Source organism: Mytilus californianus, unplaced genomic scaffold (genome assembly GCF_021869535.1).
Source record: "Mytilus californianus isolate M0D057914Y unplaced genomic scaffold, xbMytCali1.0.p SCAF_2, whole genome shotgun sequence".
In the NCBI taxonomy this organism is placed as follows: Eukaryota; Metazoa; Mollusca; class Bivalvia; order Mytilida; family Mytilidae; genus Mytilus; species Mytilus californianus.
Window position 1 is genome coordinate 43,094,734 of NW_026262668.1, and position 23,842 is coordinate 43,118,575.

General features: G+C 30.6%; 1 protein-coding gene across 1 annotated transcript in view; it reads right to left on the reverse strand.

Annotated features, from left to right (window-relative positions):
* LOC127727986 (uncharacterized) overlaps window positions 1-23,842 on the reverse strand; it is a 159,630-nt gene that overhangs the window by 93,243 nt on the left and 42,545 nt on the right. The gene's annotated exons all lie outside the window — the stretch shown is intronic.

Here is a 23,842-nt window from a genome sequence, read left to right on the forward strand (position 1 = left end):
TACTAAAGGCAAAATATTTCGTTTCACAAATTCCTTCCTCTCCTCGGAAAATAACATATTTAATTGTTTACATGAAATGACAAAATGTGTAGAATAAGAAGCAAGAAATGTTCACTCTACTTGTACACTACTAGTCGCTCATATTAGTCATCATCTATGTTTGTTTCAGTCCTTTAGCAATGGTGCTAGTTTATATTTATCTGTTGTGTTGTGTTGTTTCAGTTTTACATGTCCTCATTCTGTGATCACTGTTTCACCTCGCCTATTTTGAAAAATGTTAATGCAAATATTTTCTGCAATAAATTGAAAAGGCACAGCTGCTATGACTATTCAGAAATGTGAGGTATATGTCAATGAGACAACAACCCAACGACAAAAATATTCTTTGCACATCTATGAATGTTTGAGAATTCTTGTGGAGGTCAAAAGCACATAACGTGTACTTATATATTGGTGACCTGGTACATGTATGTACCTATTGATGCATTCCGTCCTAAACTTAAATTGTGTGAAGAGACCAAGCAGTTTATATGCTTATAAAAAAACTGATATTAAAATGAATTCCTGTATAACAAATTCCGGGAATGAGACACTATTTTATTTAAACCAGATGAGATATTAGTGGAAAAGGTTTAACAGAAGCAGGAGATGTCAAGGGGCAATACAAAAAGTACAAGGTCATGTAACACAGATAAAAAAATGACAAATGAAAAGAAAATAACAGCCCACATAGCACTGCACCGAAACATAAACCCACAAAAAATCAGTTAAAATTTGTCTTCAATTTTAAATCTTTCTTATTTCAAACTCGAATTTCACTACCCGATAGGAAAGAGTAAAGATAAGGATGTTGCAGTACTTCTGTGGTCTATGAAACAGAACATTAAAATTCTACAGTTCAGCAGAGCATTTTACTGTACTTATGATACACGTTGTTTTTAATCAGGGTCTGTGATATTAAAGGGAAACTCCGCCAAAAAATGAAAAATTGATATTTTGTTCTTTAAGCATAAAAAACCACTTGTTCATATATAAAAAACTTTTATTCTCTATGTAAAGAGATCAAAATCGATTTTTGAAATTCACTATCAGTTCTCGACATATCGCCATCTTGTCGGCATGTTCGATCTAAAAAGTCACGTGATATCTATAAACCACAAAGAACAAAAAGAATCGGGGATTTACCGACCGTGCGTTAAAAACTCCCATCATCAATTGGGAATTACCGTAGACGGTTATTCAGTGTCAAAATGTCTTGTCAAGCGTACGGTTGTTCTGTCAGGCAAGGTTATGACAAAAGTCTACATAGTTTTCCCAATCCCATATGCAAAAAAAGAAAGAATTGTATCAGACATGGTTGTACAACCTTAAACTAACAGCAAATAGTTGCATCTATAGCAAGCACAAGTTGGTGTGTGAAGACCATTTTGAACAATATTGTTTCGAGGAAGATTCGATGGTAATTATCCTTTTTTAATAACAAAATAACCTAGCAGTTCTGATAGCTATAGTTATCAAATCCTTATATGATAAGATCTCGTTGAATAAAAAAAATACTGATTTGATGAGGAAGAACAGTTTCAATTATAAGAAAGACAAATGCAGTGTTCTTGTAACAATCACTGATTTACAGAAGATTCATTAGTATGCCTCTTTTATATAAAGTCCATTGATTTGTATAAAGAATAGTTCCGTATTTAAACAAGATAATTTTTCAATTAATAAAGTTATACGATATAAAATAACATTTTTTTAATTATGATATTTAACGGCTATTGACAAGGAGCAATGTTAGGAAGAGGTTTTAGCTGGGACATAATATGTTGATATAGTATAATATTCCCAGGTTATAGATATGTAAATATCGAAATATCGGACATCTCAATTTTTTTTATTAAAAGTGTTTTTTTTTTTTAACTAATCTTTAAATTATATCAAATTGATACGGGATCAATTCGGAACGGTCACTTATAAAGACACTAAGCTTTACAGTTAAATGTGTGACTCTTTCTGGTATGTTCGGTGAAAAATTTATAGGTTTTTTTTCTTTTTAAATTTTATTTACGTTATCTTATTATATATATATTTTTGCTTCCTCCCGAATTGATAATAGGTATGTCAGAATTATTGATAGATGTCGTGTCAGAGCGACACATTCAGTTAGGTATTCCAAGGACGTATATTAGATACACGTCCCTGGGTATTCCAGTGACATCCTGTCAACTAAAAATTCGTATTACACAATTATATAATACAGGTTCATGCATGGCCTCTTTATTGAGGTACCCGGTGTGCACAGGTAACATTTATTGAACCATATATTTGTGTCTAACGTTGTTTATCGTGTGTGTGTTTGAAATTATAATTCCACCTTTTAATGAATGATTATCTTATAATAATATTATCCACTATTTTTGCTGATAATAAGTTTAAAAAAATTATAAACATGACCTTTGAACATTTTGGTAAAATGAATATTGTTTTGTCATGATTCTGGACCATATTTTTGAGAAAAAAAAATTCTTCACGCAAATACAAGCTTTTGTCGATTGGCAAACATGCAGATATATAAAGTAATGCAGCACTTATAGTCACCATCCATATTAATTCATTGAAGATAAGAGAGCCCCTTCTATATATGTCTAATGTCCCTATCTTTATAAGGATTAGGACGACAGGGGAAAAAGGAGCGGAGATAGAGTGGCATAGTGAAAAAAAAATAACCGAATAGAGAACAATATAGAGAATGATCGACGAAAAGCGAAATAGTTATTGTAAAGGAGCGGAGATAAAGAGAGGTATAGTGAAAAGAAATGTCTGCTTGACAAAGTTATTGCTCGCTTTGATATTTTTAGTTATACAAATTCACACATCGTGTTCCTTATTGGTATTCACGTGCACTAACTTGATGCTGGGAACAGTATATAAATATATATGTTCCTGCTTGATGTGTTAAGTTTCTGCATAGCATGGTTAAAAATAATTAGTATCCCATTTGTTATATCGTAGTATCACGGTGTTACTTTGTTAAATTTATTTAGTTTGTTATAATGATTGTTTAAATAAGAATAAATCTGTATAAAAACTTCATACCATTTTAGTGATTGCCTATATGCGTTTGATTATTGTTACATTTAAGATACATATATACATTAAGAACCTTTCATACATCTTAAAGTAAAAGATGTGTGTCTGAGTTAAACGACACAAGTACCCTGTAATACTAGTACGAGAGTATAGCATGTAAAAATTCCTACTCAGTATGGTTGTATTGGAAATCTTTTCATACAGATTGACAACTCATGGTCCGACATGCATGTAATATTTTCCACATGACGCTCATAGTTCTTTCTACCTTCATCATCTTATTCATTAAATATTGCTGTAAACATCGATGGTTCACACCCAAACAAAATGGGAGTAATATACCTTCAGATCTTCTCCGTGGTATACACTTGTGAAATATATAGACGAAATTCGGTATTGAAGTGAATCTACATCTCACAAACACAATTTTTGAATTACGATTCTGAGTGAACACCCACCAAACCAATACAAACGTATGGCAAGATATAACCATGCAGGCATTTAGTTTTCGTCAGACACAAGATAAATAATCACTCTCATAAACGTATATATGCATGCAGTTTCAAATATCAAGAACAAGCGGTCGATGCATATAGATCATTGTTAAGTCCGTTTACTAACTGTTCAGAGTCAGACATGTCAATAGTTCATTCTTGGAACCTTCATATATATCCCATCCGACGATGGGAACTCTTTCTGATAGTGTTGACGACATAAGCTTGTTTATCTGTACAAGTGGTTGCATGGCCTCTCCTGCCCCAATTTACAAACAAATACGCTACTTGTCTGCTATCTCTGGAGCTCATCCTCAATGGCGCTTATGCGTCAGGAAACTTACAAGTATACTAGTAAACATTGTTTCAAGAACAACGAGGTTTGGACGAACTGTTCTAAAATCGTCAATATCAGTAATACATTACTAAGATATGCCTTTAATTACAACAACTGTATTACTAATTTGAATTAATGACGGCTATCTTAAAAAAAATCCTCAAATAAATTAATGTATTAGCTTAGATTTATAATGTATGTATATTCATTAATGAAATAAACGATAATTGGTATTCTTTTCACAAATAATTTGTCTAAGTGATTTTCAAATGAATTTAATTATGTAAGAATGAAATGTTAATAAGAAAATTTAAAAAAATCATACATGTTGTACTGTTGTACTTTTTCAATTAAAAACTTTAAAATTGCGATAGTTTTACGATTGTTAGCATTTAAACATCGCCAGATTTAAATACAAGTTAAAGAATTCCGGTAAAGTAAATTAAACAGATGTGCAATGATTATTAATTGGGAAATGTAACATTTAATTTTTAAGATTAAAAGTACTATTCTTTTAACTTCATATCTTAACTTTATGCTAATTGCATAGAACGTAACCGAAAATTGTTCAATTTAAATATTGTAATACTTCCGGATTTAAAAAGTTGAATGTTATTAATTTTCAATTAATTTATACAATTTAATTATTGTTTCTCTATTGTCATCGGGTATTTCATCTGGGTATATTAAACACGCTATACTCTTTCTGTTAATCCATTCAAAATGACAATATTCACACCTGTGTACGCTTGAATTCACACCTGTGTACGCCTGAGGCTAAATTGCTGCAAGGTAAAGTTCAAACGAATTCTCCTCAAATCGAGAAATAAACAATGACTTTACAAAATAATATACACACTCTGTTCACAAATATTTTGCATTGAAATGGTTATCAAAGTTATAACGGTAAATAAAACTTAAAATATTTTCAGTTCAATATCAGTAAAAATGTTCTATAGATATTTTATGAAAAAATCTCAATAATTTATGAAATTAATTCGAAAATATTTATATTTAGATAACTTCATATAGGAAGTTTTATTCAATCAATACAAAACGGTACACACATATTCATTTTCTTTCATTCTTATATTGTGGTTATTAACTACGACCAACGGTCATCTGTGCGCTTTTAATTACGTAAAATTCTGATAAGCAATTAAGACTTTAACAGATTTTATTTTTTCCTATGATTCAACAAATCGGGTTAAAACGTCACAACCCAGTGACGTAGGTCAACCAAAAAAGTTACAAATACTTGATTTTCTCCGTTATTAAAGAATATAAATTTAAAACTTTGTGAATGTGTTTTTTATGTTAAGATGAACATATTTAGATGATAAGTAAAAAATCGCGGACTTTCCCTTTAAGTCTATAAAAAACTACAAATAATGACAGATTCATATTCAATATTTCATAACAGCAAAAATAGTGATTTCTACAACACTGTACATAATGTACGTTCATTTAGGAAATTCATGCAAAGGTTCCACAAATAATGTAATTGTAGGTCAATCAAAAATTAATCATTTAAATCCGTTTTCCACGAGACAAAATTCTACTGGCTACATATTTTTTTTATATAAAAAAGTTGCTTTCTGATTTCTTTTTTTGACATGTTAAATGACTATTTTTGTTCCTGATTGAATACTATAGTAGAATGTAGGACAGTAAGTCACAGGACAAAAAGTCACGGACGAAAAGTCACAATTCAGTTTTGAGATTATTTTTCTCTGAACAAGAAAACACTAATTTTAAAAATAATTTTTTGATTTTTTATTGAACTATAATATATGAAGCAACTTTGTAATTAAAATTTATTCAATAAATATCAATGATGATCAAATAATTGTTATGATAACAAAATGTCAAAGTGGTTTGGCACTTAAATGGCTTCATGGTGCCAAGAAATATATTATTCTTTAATTATGTAAGAATGAAATGTTAATAAGAAAATTTAAAAAAATCATACATGTTGTACTGTTGTACTTTTTCAATTAAAAACTTTAAAATTGCGATAGTTTTACGATTGTTAGCATTTAAACATCGCCAGATTTAAATACAAGTTAAAGAATTCCGGTAAAGTAAATTAAACAGATGTGCAATGATTATTAATTGGGAAATGTAACATTTAATTTTTAAGATTAAAAGTACTATTCTTTTAACTTCATATCTTAACTTTATGCTAATTGCATAGAACGTAACCGAAAATTGTTCAATTTAAATATTGTAATACTTCCGGATTTAAAAAGTTGAATGTTATTAATTTTCAATTAATTTATACAATTTAATTATTGTTTCTCTATTGTCATCGGGTATTTCATCTGGGTATATTAAACACGCTATACTCTTTCTGTTAATCCATTCAAAATGACAATATTCACACCTGTGTACGCTTGAATTCACACCTGTGTACGCCTGAGGCTAAATTGCTGCAAGGTAAAGTTCAAACGAATTCTCCTCAAATCGAGAAATAAACAATGACTTTACAAAATAATATACACACTCTGTTCACAAATATTTTGCATTGAAATGGTTATCAAAGTTATAACGGTAAATAAAACTTAAAATATTTTCAGTTCAATATCAGTAAAAATGTTCTATAGATATTTTATGAAAAAATCTCAATAATTTATGAAATTAATTCGAAAATATTTATATTTAGATAACTTCATATAGGAAGTTTTATTCAATCAATACAAAACGGTACACACATATTCATTTTCTTTCATTCTTATATTGTGGTTATTAACTACGACCAACGGTCATCTGTGCGCTTTTAATTACGTAAAATTCTGATAAGCAATTAAGACTTTAACAGATTTTATTTTTTCCTATGATTCAACAAATCGGGTTAAAACGTCACAACCCAGTGACGTAGGTCAACCAAAAAAGTTACAAATACTTGATTTTCTCCGTTATTAAAGAATATAAATTTAAAACTTTGTGAATGTGTTTTTTATGTTAAGATGAACATATTTAGATGATAAGTAAAAAATCGCGGACTTTCCCTTTAAGTCTATAAAAAACTACAAATAATGACAGATTCATATTCAATATTTCATAACAGCAAAAATAGTGATTTCTACAACACTGTACATAATGTACGTTCATTTAGGAAATTCATGCAAAGGTTCCACAAATAATGTAATTGTAGGTCAATCAAAAATTAATCATTTAAATCCGTTTTCCACGAGACAAAATTCTACTGGCTACATATTTTTTTTATATAAAAAAGTTGCTTTCTGATTTCTTTTTTTGACATGTTAAATGACTATTTTTGTTCCTGATTGAATACTATAGTAGAATGTAGGACAGTAAGTCACAGGACAAAAAGTCACGGACGAAAAGTCACAATTCAGTTTTGAGATTATTTTTCTCTGAACAAGAAAACACTAATTTTAAAAATAATTTTTTGATTTTTTATTGAACTATAATATATGAAGCAACTTTGTAATTAAAATTTATTCAATAAATATCAATGATGATCAAATAATTGTTATGATAACAAAATGTCAAAGTGGTTTGGCACTTAAATGGCTTCATGGTGCCAAGAAATATATTATTTGCATGATTAAAATTTAATAATTTTTCATTTATCAAGGCTTATGAACAATTTCCTGAACTTAAAAATGAATAAATGTAAAAAAAAGATATTATTTGAAGATCTTTCTCTTATATATTCAAACAATTGTCAATAAATTATTTGTGACTTTTTGTCCTATCCAATTTGTGACTTTATGTCCTGTGACTTTTTGTACTGTGACTTTCTGTCCGTTTACCCTATTCATAGTATAGCCCACTATGGTTAAAATAATGTCAGAATTTGTTTAGTTGTAAAAACAATAACCAAGTAATAATCCACTTAGAACTTCACCTCCGGCAAAATTCAGGTGATCGGAGGGCAATAAATTGCGTAATCGCACACCTGTGAATCCACAGTCACAACTCTAAGGAAATAATGACCGGAAAATCGGACACACATAATTTCACTGTGTAATTTAAAAGCAAACTTTAGCAAAGAAATGTTTATTGTAATATCATGATCATTACCAGATTTTACTTTTTAAATTAAAAGAAATGCCGAAAAAAAGAAAAAAATATTTTCCCAATCAAATACATTAAAAAAAATACAACTATTTCAAGTAGTTTTTTAGAAAAAGAATTTATTTGATCTGAAATAAGTTTTCCTATTACTTTTCTTGATTAGCTATCGAGGTTATTCATCCCTGCAGAGACATATAATACAAGAGATTCGCAACTCTAGTAGAGTCTATATAACAGCCAATGAAATGACGTGGCCACCGGAAAGCCGATTAATCCGATGGATTTATGGGTAATAACCCGTATTGTTGTGTAAAAGGTTCTACACACGATTTATCTAATGGATAATGCCGATACCTTTCACAGCTAAAGCATGCAAGTATATTTAAAAGTTACAAAAAACTAATTCTAATAATTTGTTATTGATAAAATGTGTTCCAATGATGAGATTAATAAAATACAAACAAATTTAAAACGCGGCCCATTTTACTTCACCTATTGCCGTAGAAACCATTTGATCTCCCAATTTTTTTCTTAAAACTTGAAAATATGCTAATAAATATATAATTTTATGGGCCAATAGTACTCCCAAATGTTGTTTCGTGAAAATAAGACTATTTTCGTAAAATTTGATCCAACAATGTGGCGATTTTTTCTGATTGATACCCGAAATTTTTTATTAAACTGGCTAAATATTGAAATTGTTCATGGACAAATTTCCTTAAATCAGTCCTTCTTTTTTGTGCACTATGAAATTTATAGCCTGCATTTTGTTAGACATTTTATTCATTTTTCATTCTGTTTATAGCAAAGTTGTTTATTTTCTCCTATTCTGAAGTCATTGTTTTTTTCTTCTTTTTAGGGTGCCAAAGATGAACGAATGCAGTAAATTTACAAAAGGAGTAAAATTTTCCTAGTAAAGGAAACCTTCTGCTGGTCGTAATATTATGAATGAGCTTCATATGCATCTTCTGTCGTTTCAGACTACGCTTCTCGTTCAAAACATGAACTTAATTCATTTTCAAATTAAAATCGTATTGAGGACATATATTTGATAATAAAAGATTTTATTTACACCAAGGATATGTAAACACATAAACAATCTTACTTTTAAATTGCCATCTCTTTACCCCAGAATAAAAAGACAAAAACCACTACAAATGATTGTCTCGTGGAAACAATGTTATAAAATACTTTTTAAATAGTGTCTTCCGTGTTGCTTTGATGTATGACCTGTGTTTTTTTATAGATTTTTTGTTGCTTCGAGGACACACATATCCATCTATGTATGCAGTATTGTATTATATGTCTCTGATCCCTGACTTGTCTACATGTTGTAGAATAATTATCGACGAGAATCTCATTCCGGGCCGCGTTTTTTAACGGGATTTCACGGAGTTGCCAATCTCTGTGTATATATGTCTCTGGTAAAATTTAATAGTTACCCGATGAATGGTTTAAAGAAAATTGAAAAATATAGTTATTTCACCTCGGTTAATATCCATTCGAGGTCTTCTTTTATAAATATAAAATAATATCGTAATGAATTTCATTGAGAATCTGACAACACTAATCAACATAGGTATTGTCAAAACATACATCTACATAGGTATTGTGAAAACTTACATCGTGATTAGGTGCCATGTTTGTTTTCTTTGATTACGTTGATGTTATGACTTAATATCTCCTTAGTCTAGCTATGTCCTTGGCTATCATTATAGTGACAATAACGTGTCATATTTAATTGCAATATAAACAGTGAAATCAAATTGAATTATTTGCATGGACAAAATAAGTGTCGAACATCGTCTACGTTTGAAAATTATTTGGTCGCCATTTTTTAAAATTTTTATAAAAAAAACAACAGCATGTATCAGCTTTATCAAAAGGAACCAATGTTTGATTTTATGCTGCTTTAAGGTAAGACAATGACTGAAACGCGAGCATCCAACAGTTATTTGATTTTCATTGTAACAATCTTACAAAATATATTTTTACCAAGTCGGCCCACGCTGTCAATGAGGTCGCCATCTTGAAAAATAATACCCGATTTTCTGAAAATAGCTAATTTTCAAATCAATTTGGAAGGGACGTAATAAAAAATTAAACTATTGCATGTACGATATTTCAAATATTTATGAATATAGTAATAAGCACATATTTCCACAATTTTTCCATCTGTTTTGTTGAAATCGCAATTTTAGGTTTAACACTATAGAAAATCCAATATTTATCGGAGTTGGATGATTTAACAGTGTGAATTATCGAGGCAACAAGACAAATTTTCAAAAGCATTTGGAAGGGAGAAGACCAAAATTTAAACTTTTCCAAAAGGCATAAATCTATTTCTAAATATATGAGGAATAACTATATATTTCCACACTTTTTTTTATCATGAACTTAAATTAATTTATTTTATCGATTCCTGAAAGCCCCTGTGCATTTCTATACATTTTACTTGGGCATGATACGGGTGATGTGTGACGTCGCCAATGTCACGTGATGACTGCTATAGTTGGATATGATCTGTACTTTCTATGACCACCTTAGCCTGGCATCCCGGCCCGATCTAGCTGCGCATCAAATTGAATTATTTGCATGGACAAAATAAGTGTCGAACATCGTCTACGTTTGAAAATTATTTGGTCGCCATTTTTTAAAATTTTTATAAAAAAACAACAGCATGTATCAGCTTTATCAAAAGGAACCAATGTTTGATTTTATGCTGGGGTCCTGGCTAATCTGTCAGTATACGTCCATACCAATTTTAAACAAATAAAGTCGTCTCGCAGGCCTCCAGATTTTTTTGAAAATTTAGTGTTCACCCCAAGAACCGGTTTGGCCACTACATAACAATTTCAAGATTATTTACAATTTACACAGTGTGTATATGTTAAGTATGTTTAAATGAACATATGTTCTCATAGTTTAGGACTTTACTCATTATAGGTTGAAAAATACAGGCAAAGTTTAGATGTTTATGAAGTGTCCTATATTTTGACTTTAGTGGAACCTTAATTAAAAGCTCCTGGTCAACTGTTCTCATAACTGTGTAAACTAAACTTTCCCTGATGTCTTATACATGTATAACAGCTACGGTGTATGGGTTGTAAGTGTTTCTTTGTGATGTTAGAGTTGCGTTGCAAAAACAAATCGGTTGTTGTACTAATTAATTAGATTACAAGACAGTAAGTGAGTATAAAATTATGTATAATTGATACTTAGAGAATCTTAATTATATAGAGCGACGCCTGTTGTTACCATATGTTGACATAATGGCTACTTTGAAAGTCCATGCAGGTGGAGTGAGATGTAGACTTTACGAATGAGACAATAGCCTATTCAAATGATTTTTTTATTAATCTAATTTGGAAAAAATAGAAAGACAATATAAATACTAAAAAAAAATCATAGAAAGATCTTGCGAGGTTAATGATTTTTTTTTCTTATTATAATTACGTTTTTAAATGGGTTTTTTAGTCGTTAAATTCTTTAGGATACCTTACATGTGTCATGCTCTCGTATAAAACTGGTGCAATTGAAAGAAAAAATCGTCACAAATGAAATGCAGATCGGCGCAAATGCAAAACGCCGGTTTAAGATAAATTAACTAAGAGATTTACCCCTTACTAAATAAATAAAATCTGCTATTTGTTCTGCCTTTCTTAATACATTTGTCCTGCCTTTCTTAATACATTTGTCCTGCCTTACTTAATACAATAATCTGAAATCCATTTTTAATTCATCAAATGGTCGCGCGGTAAAAATCTTTCTCCTGTCTTACTTAAAAAATTTCTTATACCCAGTTATATTTCATCAAATGGTTGCTCGCAACAATAAAAATCTTTTTCTCCCCACCGTATCTGTCAGAGAAAAGGATTTCATAACCAGTTAAAAAATTCAATATCTTAGCCAATTTCTTACTTAAACACTTTCCCAATTAACTTCAAGTTTCAAAATCAAAATTTGTTCAAGTAATATCTTTGCATATAAATTGAAACATTGTATGTGTCTGAATGTTTGAAAGAGATTCTTAATCTTGAAAAGTTATATGAAACTTTATTATTTTGTAGTGCCTGAGCTTTTGTATTTTCTCTAAAATGATCTTGCCATGTTTGTTTAAAATAAAATATTATTGGTATTAAATTGCTTTGTTGTTTGCATTTACGATTTCTTTCACTTAAAAATAGAAGCAGCAAGAAACATGCCATTGTATGACATATATAATTGAGGAATTAGTTTCTTTAGTATCGACTAATTTAAGTTAAAAAAAAATTCAATATTGGAAATCAATGATTTTTTTCATTCAAAACTGCTTCAATATAAAAATAAGAAGATGTGATATGAATGTCAATGACACAATGTGGTACAATTAAGCAAAATTTTACAGGTTACATTTTTTCTTTCAATACAAGCCATCTCAGTGATCAGTAGGCTATACAGTGCCCCCAAATGACTAGTATAAAACTATCCAGCACGAGAGAAAAAGGATAGGTCAATATAAGAAACCTACAAGGCAACTTCAGTTCCATTTCAATATTTAGATTATTCTAATGGATTTGTCAAATGTCGGAGGGAATATCTGTTTTAAATGTGGTAGGAATACCAATGAGACAACTCTCCATCAAGACACAGTGAAGTCAAAGTAAGCAATTATAGGTTATAATACAGCCTTCGACACAAAGGCTTGGCTCACATTAAATTGCATCCTACTAGGGGCCCCAAGACACTGTTACAAAACAATTCAAACAGGAAAAATCAAATCTAATTTAACTTCAAACCAGAAACAAAAAGCAAATATGAACCCCACTAAACAACATGCTTCTGACTTGGGACATGTGCTTATGAATACACCTGTTTTAAAAGAATTTACATACATACCATAAGACAGTAGTGTAACTTACCATGTAAAAGACACCCTTTAAAAGTTAATGAAAAAACGTGTTCAAATAAAAAAGGAACACCTTACAACAGTGTGGCCTTTAAACAAACTAATGTTGAGAAAAGGGTATTCAGTGATAATTTCAGGTTTGATTATGTTAGTTGTTTTGTTGTTTTCAATTTAGTTTGTTTATTTATAAGTACAAGGTGTAAGCTGTTTTGTCTAGGCTGTAAATAGCTTTCTTAATGAATTGGTTTTGGTCATCAAGGTGAAGAGAATACAGTGCAATTCAAATTATATATATTTACAAGTAAACTTGCAGGCCTTTTTTCATGACCCACAATTTAGAATATAAGAAAACATCAAAATAAAAAAGGACATTCAAAAAATATCTTCAAATCGAGTTAAAGGTTTTAAAACTTGATTTTTGTTTTTAACAAAAGAGGTTTGTCTTCTAAAACTTTAAAGAGCACAAAGCACACAACTTAAAATTGCCAATGCTTACTACCCTAAGCATCACGAAAACCTTGCAGAGCAGGTGTAAGGATCTTAATAATGAACAATATCAAGCCATTGTTCAAATAACCATGAACATATCTCAAATTCCAATAAAAACAGCTATTAAGTTTCACGTATTGCATTTCTTGTTTTAAGCACAAATAATCATTAATTTATTAAATTTCTTCACATTTGTATTTGAACATAAGCCTAGAAACTAACTCTTATCTAAAAAAAAAACAATTATCTAATATTTAATGCCAAACAAGCATTTGGGTTTACGATTGCATTTCTTTTTTTAAAGAAAGCAACTTGTTTTGTTATATTTAAGACATTCAATCAAGAAATGTATCTCATTTTCAATTTTCCTGTGCAAAATTTACAAAATCTCTCATTAGAGGGTATTATTGGTCTTGCATACCTACCAGTTTCTATTGCTAATGAGTGTGCACTTAATTATTCTTAATTTAGTGAGTTTTTTTCTAAGATATTTAGGAACATTAAAGTTCAAATATTCTTGTTTAAATTTAGTATAAATTTTACTAAAAAATAAAAGTTTACCACAGTTTCCATCTTTTATCTTAGATAGTTCAAATATAATTTTATTTTTGTAGAAATCTTCTAGTTTCTTTTTGAAATTACTATTACAATGCTTGTTTAAGGGTATTCCAATATATTTTAATAATTCACATAATTTATTAGACCATGAATTTTCTCTATTTGTGAGAGTTTTGTCCACTTCAAAAGCAGCCTTGAGAATTTCATGTGGACCACCAGACCGTTCACCAATATCACTGAGACGCACATAGTATTTATACATAAGTTGATAACATTTAATGCTAATAGGTAATGTGCCCAATTCGCACCGCACTGCTAGATTGGAAGACTTTCCATGAACCCCAAGTATGTTTTTAAATATGGAGTTTTGTGTTTTTTCTAATTTACTTTTGTCTAATGCTTCAAAATTTGGTTTGAATTGTGATATCCATACTTCTGATCCATAAGTTAAAATAGGAATTATCATTGAATTAAAAAGCTGGAGCCAAGTTTTAACAGACAAGTTTTCACTATATGGGAGTTTAGACTTTAATGCAAAATATGCTTTTTTAGCTTTATCTGAGAGGTTTGACACTGCCTGTATAAATATTCCAGAGCTATGAAAATCAACTCCTAAGTATTTATAACAATCAACGATTTCAATTGCATTAGAACTGTAATAAAAGTACAAGTTTTCTTTATTTACTTTATTTTTAGAGAAAATTATAATTTTTGTTTTCTTAAAGTTCACATCCAGTTTCCATTCAGCACTATATTTTTGCAAGAATCAAGAGAGTTCTGGAGACCAGCTGCAGATTCAGATATCAATAATAAATCATCAGCATACAATAAATGGTTCACTTTTTGATCATGTAAATTAACTGCACTAGTTGAGTTTGTATCAAAGTATTTTCCTATGTCATCAACAAATATATTAAATAAAGTTGGACTTAAACTGTCTCCTTGTTTGATTCCCTGATTAGCAAGAAAAGGTTTAGTAAACATATTTTGATATTTACATGAATATAAGGTATTAGAGTACATGTCATGCAGTATATTATAAAATTTGCCTTGTATTCCTTTATTTTGTAATTTTAAGAATAGAGCTGATCTCCAGACACTGTCAAAAGCCTTTTTAAAATCTACAAAACACACATATAGTTTCTTTTTGCATTTAAACAAATATGTGTTTATTATTGTTTTTAAAATAAAGACATGATCTACAGTTTTGTATTTTTTTCTAAAACCACCTTGATTTGAAGATAATAAATTATTTGTTTCAAGAAAATCACTAAGTCTTTTTTTGTAATATGGAGGTAAAGACTTTACCAAGACAGCTTGTTATGCTTATACCTCTATAGTTCCCACAATCAGATGGGTCACCAGATTTATAAATTGATGTCAATAGAGAAATGTTCCAAATTTTGGGACATTTTTCTGAATTAAGTATCTTATTAACAAGTTTTGTCAGAAGTAAAACTAGAGTGTTTGACCCTACCTTTAGAAATTCATCAATTATCAGATCAGGACCTCCAGATTTTCCCTTTTTTAACTTCTTAATGCAGTCTTTGATTTCTTTACATGTAATAGGGACATTAAGGGATGTATTAATAAAGTTATGGACTTTGTTCTCTATATTTTGCTTTGTTTCAGTTTTATCATTTTCACTTGAAGCAAGCAAAATTCATAATGAATCTCCCATTCTTTGGCAGAAATAGCAGGCTCACAGTTATTATTCTTTTTTTTGTAATTATTAATGCTACCCCAAAATTCTTTGGTGTTCTTTGGATTAAAACATTTATTTGTTTTATCAAGGATTGAAAAAAATCATTTTTCAGTTTATTGTATTCTCTTTTACAGTTGCAATAAGTCAATCTTAATGCATTATTATTAGGGGCTTTAGCTAATCTATTTCCAAGGGAACGAACTTCTTTTCTAAGGAGTAAGCAATCATTTGACATCCATACATTTTTAGGTTTTGCTTTTTTTGTATGTCTTTGCATTATGGATTTTTTTAAATTTGCTTTAAAAGAAACTGACTTTTTTGCAGCTTCTAAATAGATTTCATTAGTTTTGGTCACCAAGAAGTCAATATCATTAAAATTATTATCGTCAATTAGTTTGTTTAAAGATAGAATGTCTTCTACACTGTTTTCTTCTAATAAAGCATAAATATAAATGTCCTTGTTCTGATCGGTCCATTTAAAAGTACCAGGAAGGGACCATATTTCTTCCTTATTTATTTCTTTAGAATTTTTAAAATTAAAAAAAAATATTCAATGCTATTAAACAATGATCTGATAGATCAGTAGGTGGTTTTACCATAAAATTATTGATGGTATAAAATAAATTCTGTGATGTCAACATATAATCTACTGTGCTCTTACCATTACTATTATAAAATGTAAAGTAGCCAAGTGAGTCACCAAGGAATCTTCCGTTGACAATTCTCATTTGAGAGGACTTACAGATATTCACTAGTAAATCCCCATGTAAATTGTTTTTTTGATCTAATAGATTTCTTTCTAAGGGTAAATCAGGTGTATAATCTTCTGGTACTGGACTGTCTGTAAAATTGTCATTAACACCATCATTTTGAATAAAGTCATTTAACCCTCCTGTGCGTGCGTTAAAATCAGCTCACCTTTAAATAAGAAAAAAGAAATATCATTTTCCATTTTTGTGAATGTCAGTTCAGAAATATCCTTATTAATGTTATTATATATGGTTTGATGTAGGTAAAACATAGAAAAATTTCTTTCTCCAAATTGAGAAAAGTTCCATCTATTTTTAACCATATTGATAAGTTGTTCTGTTTTATTTCAGAACTTACATTTTTAAATTTGGCTTTTATAAATACAAGCATGCCACCTGATGGTTTCCCCCTTTTTTTTGCCTTAATAGGCTTAACTATATAGGGAGATGTAAAACCTGGAAGATTTCCTGGAGACTCTCTCAACATTGTTTCTGCAAAACAAACTATATCATATTTACAAACACTTTCAATAAACAAATCATCCTGAAATTTATCTTCATTTAAACCATGGATATTCCAATAGGCAATATTCATATAGTAAGTCAAAAAATCTATCTATTTACAAAGGACATGGGGAAAGGGAAATAACTCAATTATTATTACTTTAAAGATCTTTTTGGTCAATAATATATGCAGGGACATATATATTTGTAAATCATATATTGATATGAATGTGTATTTTTCTTTTTGTTTAGTTATCCAAATAATATATAAATTTATAAGTTTCTTTTACTTTAACTTGAAACCACCATAATGAGATTCAGAAATGTATGCTAATTAAATGTATCATAAACATTGTTAGCAATATGTATGTAATAGTGCCTAAACTATAGTAACCAGTATACTTTTAAAAAGTGTATATTACAATATACCGGTACATGTTATTAATGACATTTTCAAGCAACTTAAATAAAATGAGAACATACTATTGTGATTTTTGTACAAAAATAAAAATAACAACTATAATAAATGCTTATTATTCTAATTGGCCATAATGAAAGTATAAGTATGACTAAAGTAAATGTACTGTACTATATAGTTTTTTTCTGTTAAATCTATAACTGAATTATCGTGCAAGTTCAATAAGTCTACTGAGAAGTTGTTTCATCTCACTTTGGTTGGATCTCCCATTGTTAGCGTTATGATATTGTTGACTATAATAGTTATAGGGGTTTTGGTTTTCATTGTATGTGTAGTTTTGCCTGTAAGACTGATTGTCATTGTTTTGTCTACTATAGGAGTGGTTATGTCTAAAGTTTCCGTTTGGTGTTTTACTTGTAGAATTAGAAGTCTTGTACTTATTATAAGGTTTAAGTCCCAATACTGGGTTCAAATGTGTTTTCAAGATTCTGACGAGGCATTTTTTGCCTAATTGATCAAAATGAATGCCATCCTCTTGAAAAATGGACGTGTTATTACCACTTATGTCATTGTTCAAAATGAATTCAACATCTGATTGGTTTTCACAGTATTTCTTTATTTCTTCATTGAATTCTTTAGCTTTTCTGTTGAAATGGGGCTGTTTTGCACGATCAAATGTTGGTAAAACATGTATCTTGGAACGAGTATGACTGTTTTTATTGTTATCTATAAGGGTTTTCATTTCATTAACACATATAGCAGTTGCTTTGATACTCAAATCATTGCTTCCTACACCTAACACTATATGTCTGGTGTCTTTGTTTGTTGTTTCAAGAATAGCCATCCCCTGCACCTTTTATATACTTCTTTCCTGGTCTTGGATTGTATGTTTCTGTACAGTTTTGAAGCCAATAGACCATTTCCATGAGAGTCGATAACTATTTCTAGATCTTGAGCATATGGTTTTTCTTTAGAAATACTGTTTATCATCATTTTTCTTCATTTTTTGTTCATCTCTGTTTTTTTCACTTATAAGTGTATCTGTCATGTCATCATTTTGTGAAGTTAGCTCTGCAAATCGGTTCTGTGTGCTAACGTTTGCCTCATATTCAATTTTAGCTACATGTACCTCATGTCGTTGCTTTTCCAGATCAGATAGTTTCTTGTTTAAAAACTGGTTTTGCTCCTCAAGAGCCTCATTTTGTGTTCTCAATTTTGAGTTGGACGACTCCAAATTTGTCAACGCTTTCTTTAATTCAGAATTTTCCTTCAACGTGGCAGTGTTAGTAACTTCGATTCTTTGTAAATTTATTTTTGTCAAAATTGACTTTTCAAAGTCTACAAGTTTCTTGTCAAGGACTGCTGTACTTACATATTGTTTCTTCGTTTGATTAGATGATAACACAAGACCATGAAGCTCTTTTTCTAATGTTTGTTGATTTTCTTTTAGGTCATTCAGATTTTGATTAAGTTCTGATATTTTGTTATTGTAGTTATTGTTATCTATATAGGGTTGTCATCTTTTAAGCCTACACAGGTGTTTGACACTTCGCATATTTTGCTCTCTAATAGTTGCAATGATGCAAGAATATTTTCTGCAGATTGTTTATTTATCACAGTAGCATGTGTTTTTGGTGTTACAATTCTAGGGGTTGACATTTTTATAGGTTTTGTCTCACTTTTGTCCAATTGAATTATGGAGTCATTATATTCTGTGTTTGATGAATCAAGAAGACTATTGTGTTCACAAATTGTGACTGTATTGTCTAATTTAAAATGATTGTCTAGAATTGATTGAAGATATTGGAACTCTGTTTTTGCCCATGATAAATAATGTGTTCCTTGAACTGTTATGAGAAAGGTTGTTGGATATAAATGAAATGTAAGTAATTTGTTTGAGTCAGTATTTATTTCATCTTCAGTGCCTTTAAAAAGTTGTATAAATATTTCTCCAATTATGCCCTCTTTTGTATTTTCTTTGTCAGTCCATTTGCAAGTATAATTGTCCAAAGCCCCAAATTGGGAGTGGTATCGAAAGGCAAAAGTTTTTATCTAAAGCAGAAACCGATCTTTTGATTCAACTCGGAATGCTACCATACGCTCAGCTGGCCTGTACAAGTCGTGATCAAGTTTCTCAAAAGGTGCCTTTATAGCAATGCCTGTTGGCGGTTATGGTTGATCAGGCAACTTATACTTTATAAATTCAGTGTCGGGCATCCAAAGGTTGGATTGAGTAACGTTCTCAACTGCAATTTTAGGTAGATCGTCAAAAATAGACGCCATATTATTGTTAGTTTTTACAGTGACGTGACAAGTTTCTGGTAAAAAATGTAGATAACGGGCGCAACGGCGATAGTTGGCTGTTGTGATGGATGCAATATAGATATAGCACAAAATGTGCACTTGGAACTATTCCCTGACCTTTGTCCTTTTTATTTAGGAATTGTTTTATATCATAGTTTGCCTATTATTAAAAATACACATGTTCCTCAACCGGAACCGGATGTAATAAAAGAAATTATTGTAACAGGATCTTGTTACTAAGTCTCCCAAACAAAGTCCCAACAGGTACAAGTATAAACCCCAAGGACTCTCCCTATTGAATAAATTGAAAAAAGTTCAAGGTCAAAGGTCAAGGTCATAATTGACTATTGACCTTTTGACCTTTCAGTAGGCCATATGTTCCCATGGTCATTACTGAAGACTCCATGTGTCTATCATTAACTATTCTCAAGTTATAATCATTTGAAAATAAAAAAAAAATAAAATTACTGCGGTTCTATATAAACCTCTCCTTTCTTTTGGCCCCTAAAAGTACCCCATTACACAAATAAAACCATGATAGCAACAATAGACATGTTAGTGTGGAACCCTAAGTTAATCTGACTAGCGGTTTTGAAGAACGTGTGCGGACAAAGTCAAACTTAAAAGTGGCGGAAGAGGAAGAAGAAGAAAAAGAACTAGATTCGATACGATATTCCAGGGCTTGTATTTCCTATTATGATTTCCTTGATAGAGGATTGCTTCTCACAAGGAAGCTATTAAACCAATAATTCCAAGTGGGGAAGTTGAAATCATCCCTTCGTAAATTTTACGGACGCCATCACGAGTTGGTTGACCGTTATGGAATATCCGTTTCACAGATGATAGCGGATATGTGCCAATTGTCGTAACTACAATCCAGTCCCCCATTCACCGAATGTGACCTACCGAATTAGACTTATTACCGGGTTTGTACTTACATGAGCAACACGATGGTTGCCACATGTGGAGCAGGATCTGCTTACCCTTCTGGAGCACCTGAGATCACCCCTAGTTTTGGTGGGGTTATTGTTTCTCAGTCTTTAGTTTTCTATGTTGTGTTTTGTGTACTGTTGTTTGTCTGTTTGTCTGTTTGTCTGTTGGTCTTTTTCTTTTTTTAGCCATGGCGTTGTCAGTTTATTTTCGACTTATGAGTTTGAATGTCTCTTTGGTATCTTTCGCCTCTTGTACACGCCACATAACATTTCCACAAAGTATATACACTTGGCAACACTTTTCGATTTTTCCGTTCCCATGACAATGGCAGCCATATTGACAATGGCAACCCCCAATTGCAAATCTGCACATGGTGGTCAACGTTAATGTATAGTTCTATCAACTTGGGTACATTCAATTCCGAGATCCAGAGTGCACAAAAAGTGTGGAAGAAAAATAATAATAAAAGAAAAAGAAACGTAGAATAACAATACGTCACCCAAACTCCGTTCGGGGCGACATAATAATAATAAGAAGAAGAACTGAGCAAAACCAATAAGTCTCCAAACTTAGTAATAATCTATAAATATATGCTAATTCTAGATTGCAGTATATTTATTTAAAACCTCACCACAATAAACATTTTCAGACTAAATCGGCCGTTCCCTAAGACTTTTAGATTGCGTGATCATCCCTTTCGTCTACATTCTTTTAAAACTGATTATTTGAATAGACTTACTTGTTTTTAACCTTTTGAATTTAAACCACAGGAGAATACTAAGACCATACTTTGAGGATTTCTATCTAAAAAGAAATGAAAAATCAAAAAGCATAAGGTGCTTGTTGTAATGACGTCAACGCATATTTGTTCCGACTAATAGAAGTTCCCGTGGAATCTTTGTTATAAACAATACCATAATATCTGTTCTTATTGGAAAAAATTATATACCCTTTATTCCATAAGGAGAAAATTCTGTAATATTTGTTCCAGTGGAAATACTATTACAGAATATTTCTTCCATTTGAAACTTACGATGTATGTTATGAAGGAACTTATATTTCATGACAATATATTACCGAAATTTTACGAAATCGCACATTTTTTTTACAATGCACGAAAAATCATATTTGTTCAATTCTTTGCTAATAGTTTCTTGCGTCAAAGATTAATAACTCTTGATAATAACATACCGGAACACTCGAAAATTTAAATAGCTGAAAGGTGATCAGTGTTCTCATGATTTTATGCAAATCTCAATTCTTATTGCATAAATCTGTTTATTTAGCTCCGTATTGTTGCCACGAAGCGAATGTATCTTGACTATATTCTTGTTTCAATTATAACTGAGAAATGGAGATTCATTAACGATACCATCTTAGTTGTCTCGTAAAGTGTACTCGCCTTGAGTGTGGGTGACTGTGGGTTCGATCTCCGGTCGGGTCACACAAAAGATTTGATAATTGGGATTTGCGTTTTGTCTGCTGAGCATACGGCATTAGTTAAGGAGTAAGATCAAAAACTGCATGGTCGGTTCGCAGTAATAATAATGTATCCGGACGTTTAATATCAATCCATCCATCCGTCCCTTTAATGCACTCAATCAACCTGTATCATTAGCATTATCATAGTGACAATCTAGACTTCTTTTCGTTTGCATGTATTATATCATCTTTCTGTAAATAAGGATTAGATTCCCTAATAATATCATGTCAAAACCATTCATCGACTAATCTTCTAAATCTTTTTAACATTGAAGTTAATAAATACGTTTGGGCTTAAAATAAAAAGGGTTACATGAAAGATCAGTTACGACACCCAATACACAAATGTGTACCGTTCTGTAGATATAAGAAGTTTTAAGTGTTAAATCCAATAATATATAAACATTAGAACACACCCGCGACATCGCGGGTCCGTGACTGAATTAAAGTATCTAATTATATACAAGTCTTATTTTTAGCCTGGATTTTCAGTACTCGTATTGTCATCTGATAAAGTCATGCTGTTTATAAAATGCACGGTTTTCTCTGCTTTCAAAATCTTTCTGTTTGAACCCGTCAACCATGTGATTATTGTCAACCTGGAACTTATTAATTATTGGTAAAAGTAATTATTTGAAAAAACAAAGGGGCCTGGAATGGTGTGATTTTTAATCAACACCATTGTCCTATATTAGTAACTGTTATTTATAAAGTTGAATTCTTTTACGTCATACCGGCTAACAAATTGGAAACTGTACTACCTACGCCTTACAATATTTTAAGTTTAGATTTTTTAGTATTCGTTATAAGTCATGCTGATAAAAATACTACAATAGGAAACAATGTGACAATGATTGAATTTAGTATATCAAGTTTAGGTGTGATAATGATTATGACCTGTGTATATAGCAAATCCCAAATACACCGTTTAGTGGTGCGCCTGACAGATGCGGAACGTACAGATTAGGTAATAGGTAACAGGTGACATATACTATTGTAGCCTGGCATCCTGACCCAATCTAATACTTCGTCGAGCTGTGAGCCAGGATCCCAGGCTAATACTATTGGTATCGGTATCGGGTTCGATCCGGAACTTGTTAATTATTATTTTGAAAACAAAAGGGCCTGGAAATGTGTAATTTTTAATCAACACATCTGTCCTATATAAGTTATATATAAAGTTGAATTCGTTGATTCGTCGTTTTTATCCCATGCCGGCTAACAAATTGGACCTCGTTATTTTAGTATTATAGATATATATATATATAATAATAACTTTATTGCAAAACATGAAACCCTGTCGGGTTAAAATGCAAACATAGTACATTGTATACACAAGTGACAAGAAACATAATACATGATAAATGTTTTAAACAAGTCAAGTTGATATTAATAATAATATATATATATATATATATATATATATAATTGACCAATTTGGACCTTATTTTCGCAATTCCATAGATTGCTTTATATAGTCTACAACACTAGACAAAATATCTTTATTGGGATCTAGAATAGTTTTAAGTTTAGAGTTTGAGTCAATCTGGTTAAAATTAGGATAATGGGTTTTAATTGCATTTATAAGGGAATGTCTTACATTACTGTTAATTTGGCAATGAAGGAAAAAGTGTTCCTCATCATCTAAAATTTTACAAACTTTGCACAGTCTGTGTTCTCTTTGAATTTTTTTTATAACGTCCTAATTCAATTTCCAAATTATGATCACTTACACGTAATTTTGTTAAAAGTTGACGACTATTAAAATTGTTTAGATTGTGCAAGTAGTCCTCCAATTTAATTTAATTTTTAAGTTTACTATAAAGATAAAGTTTTGAACTGTAATC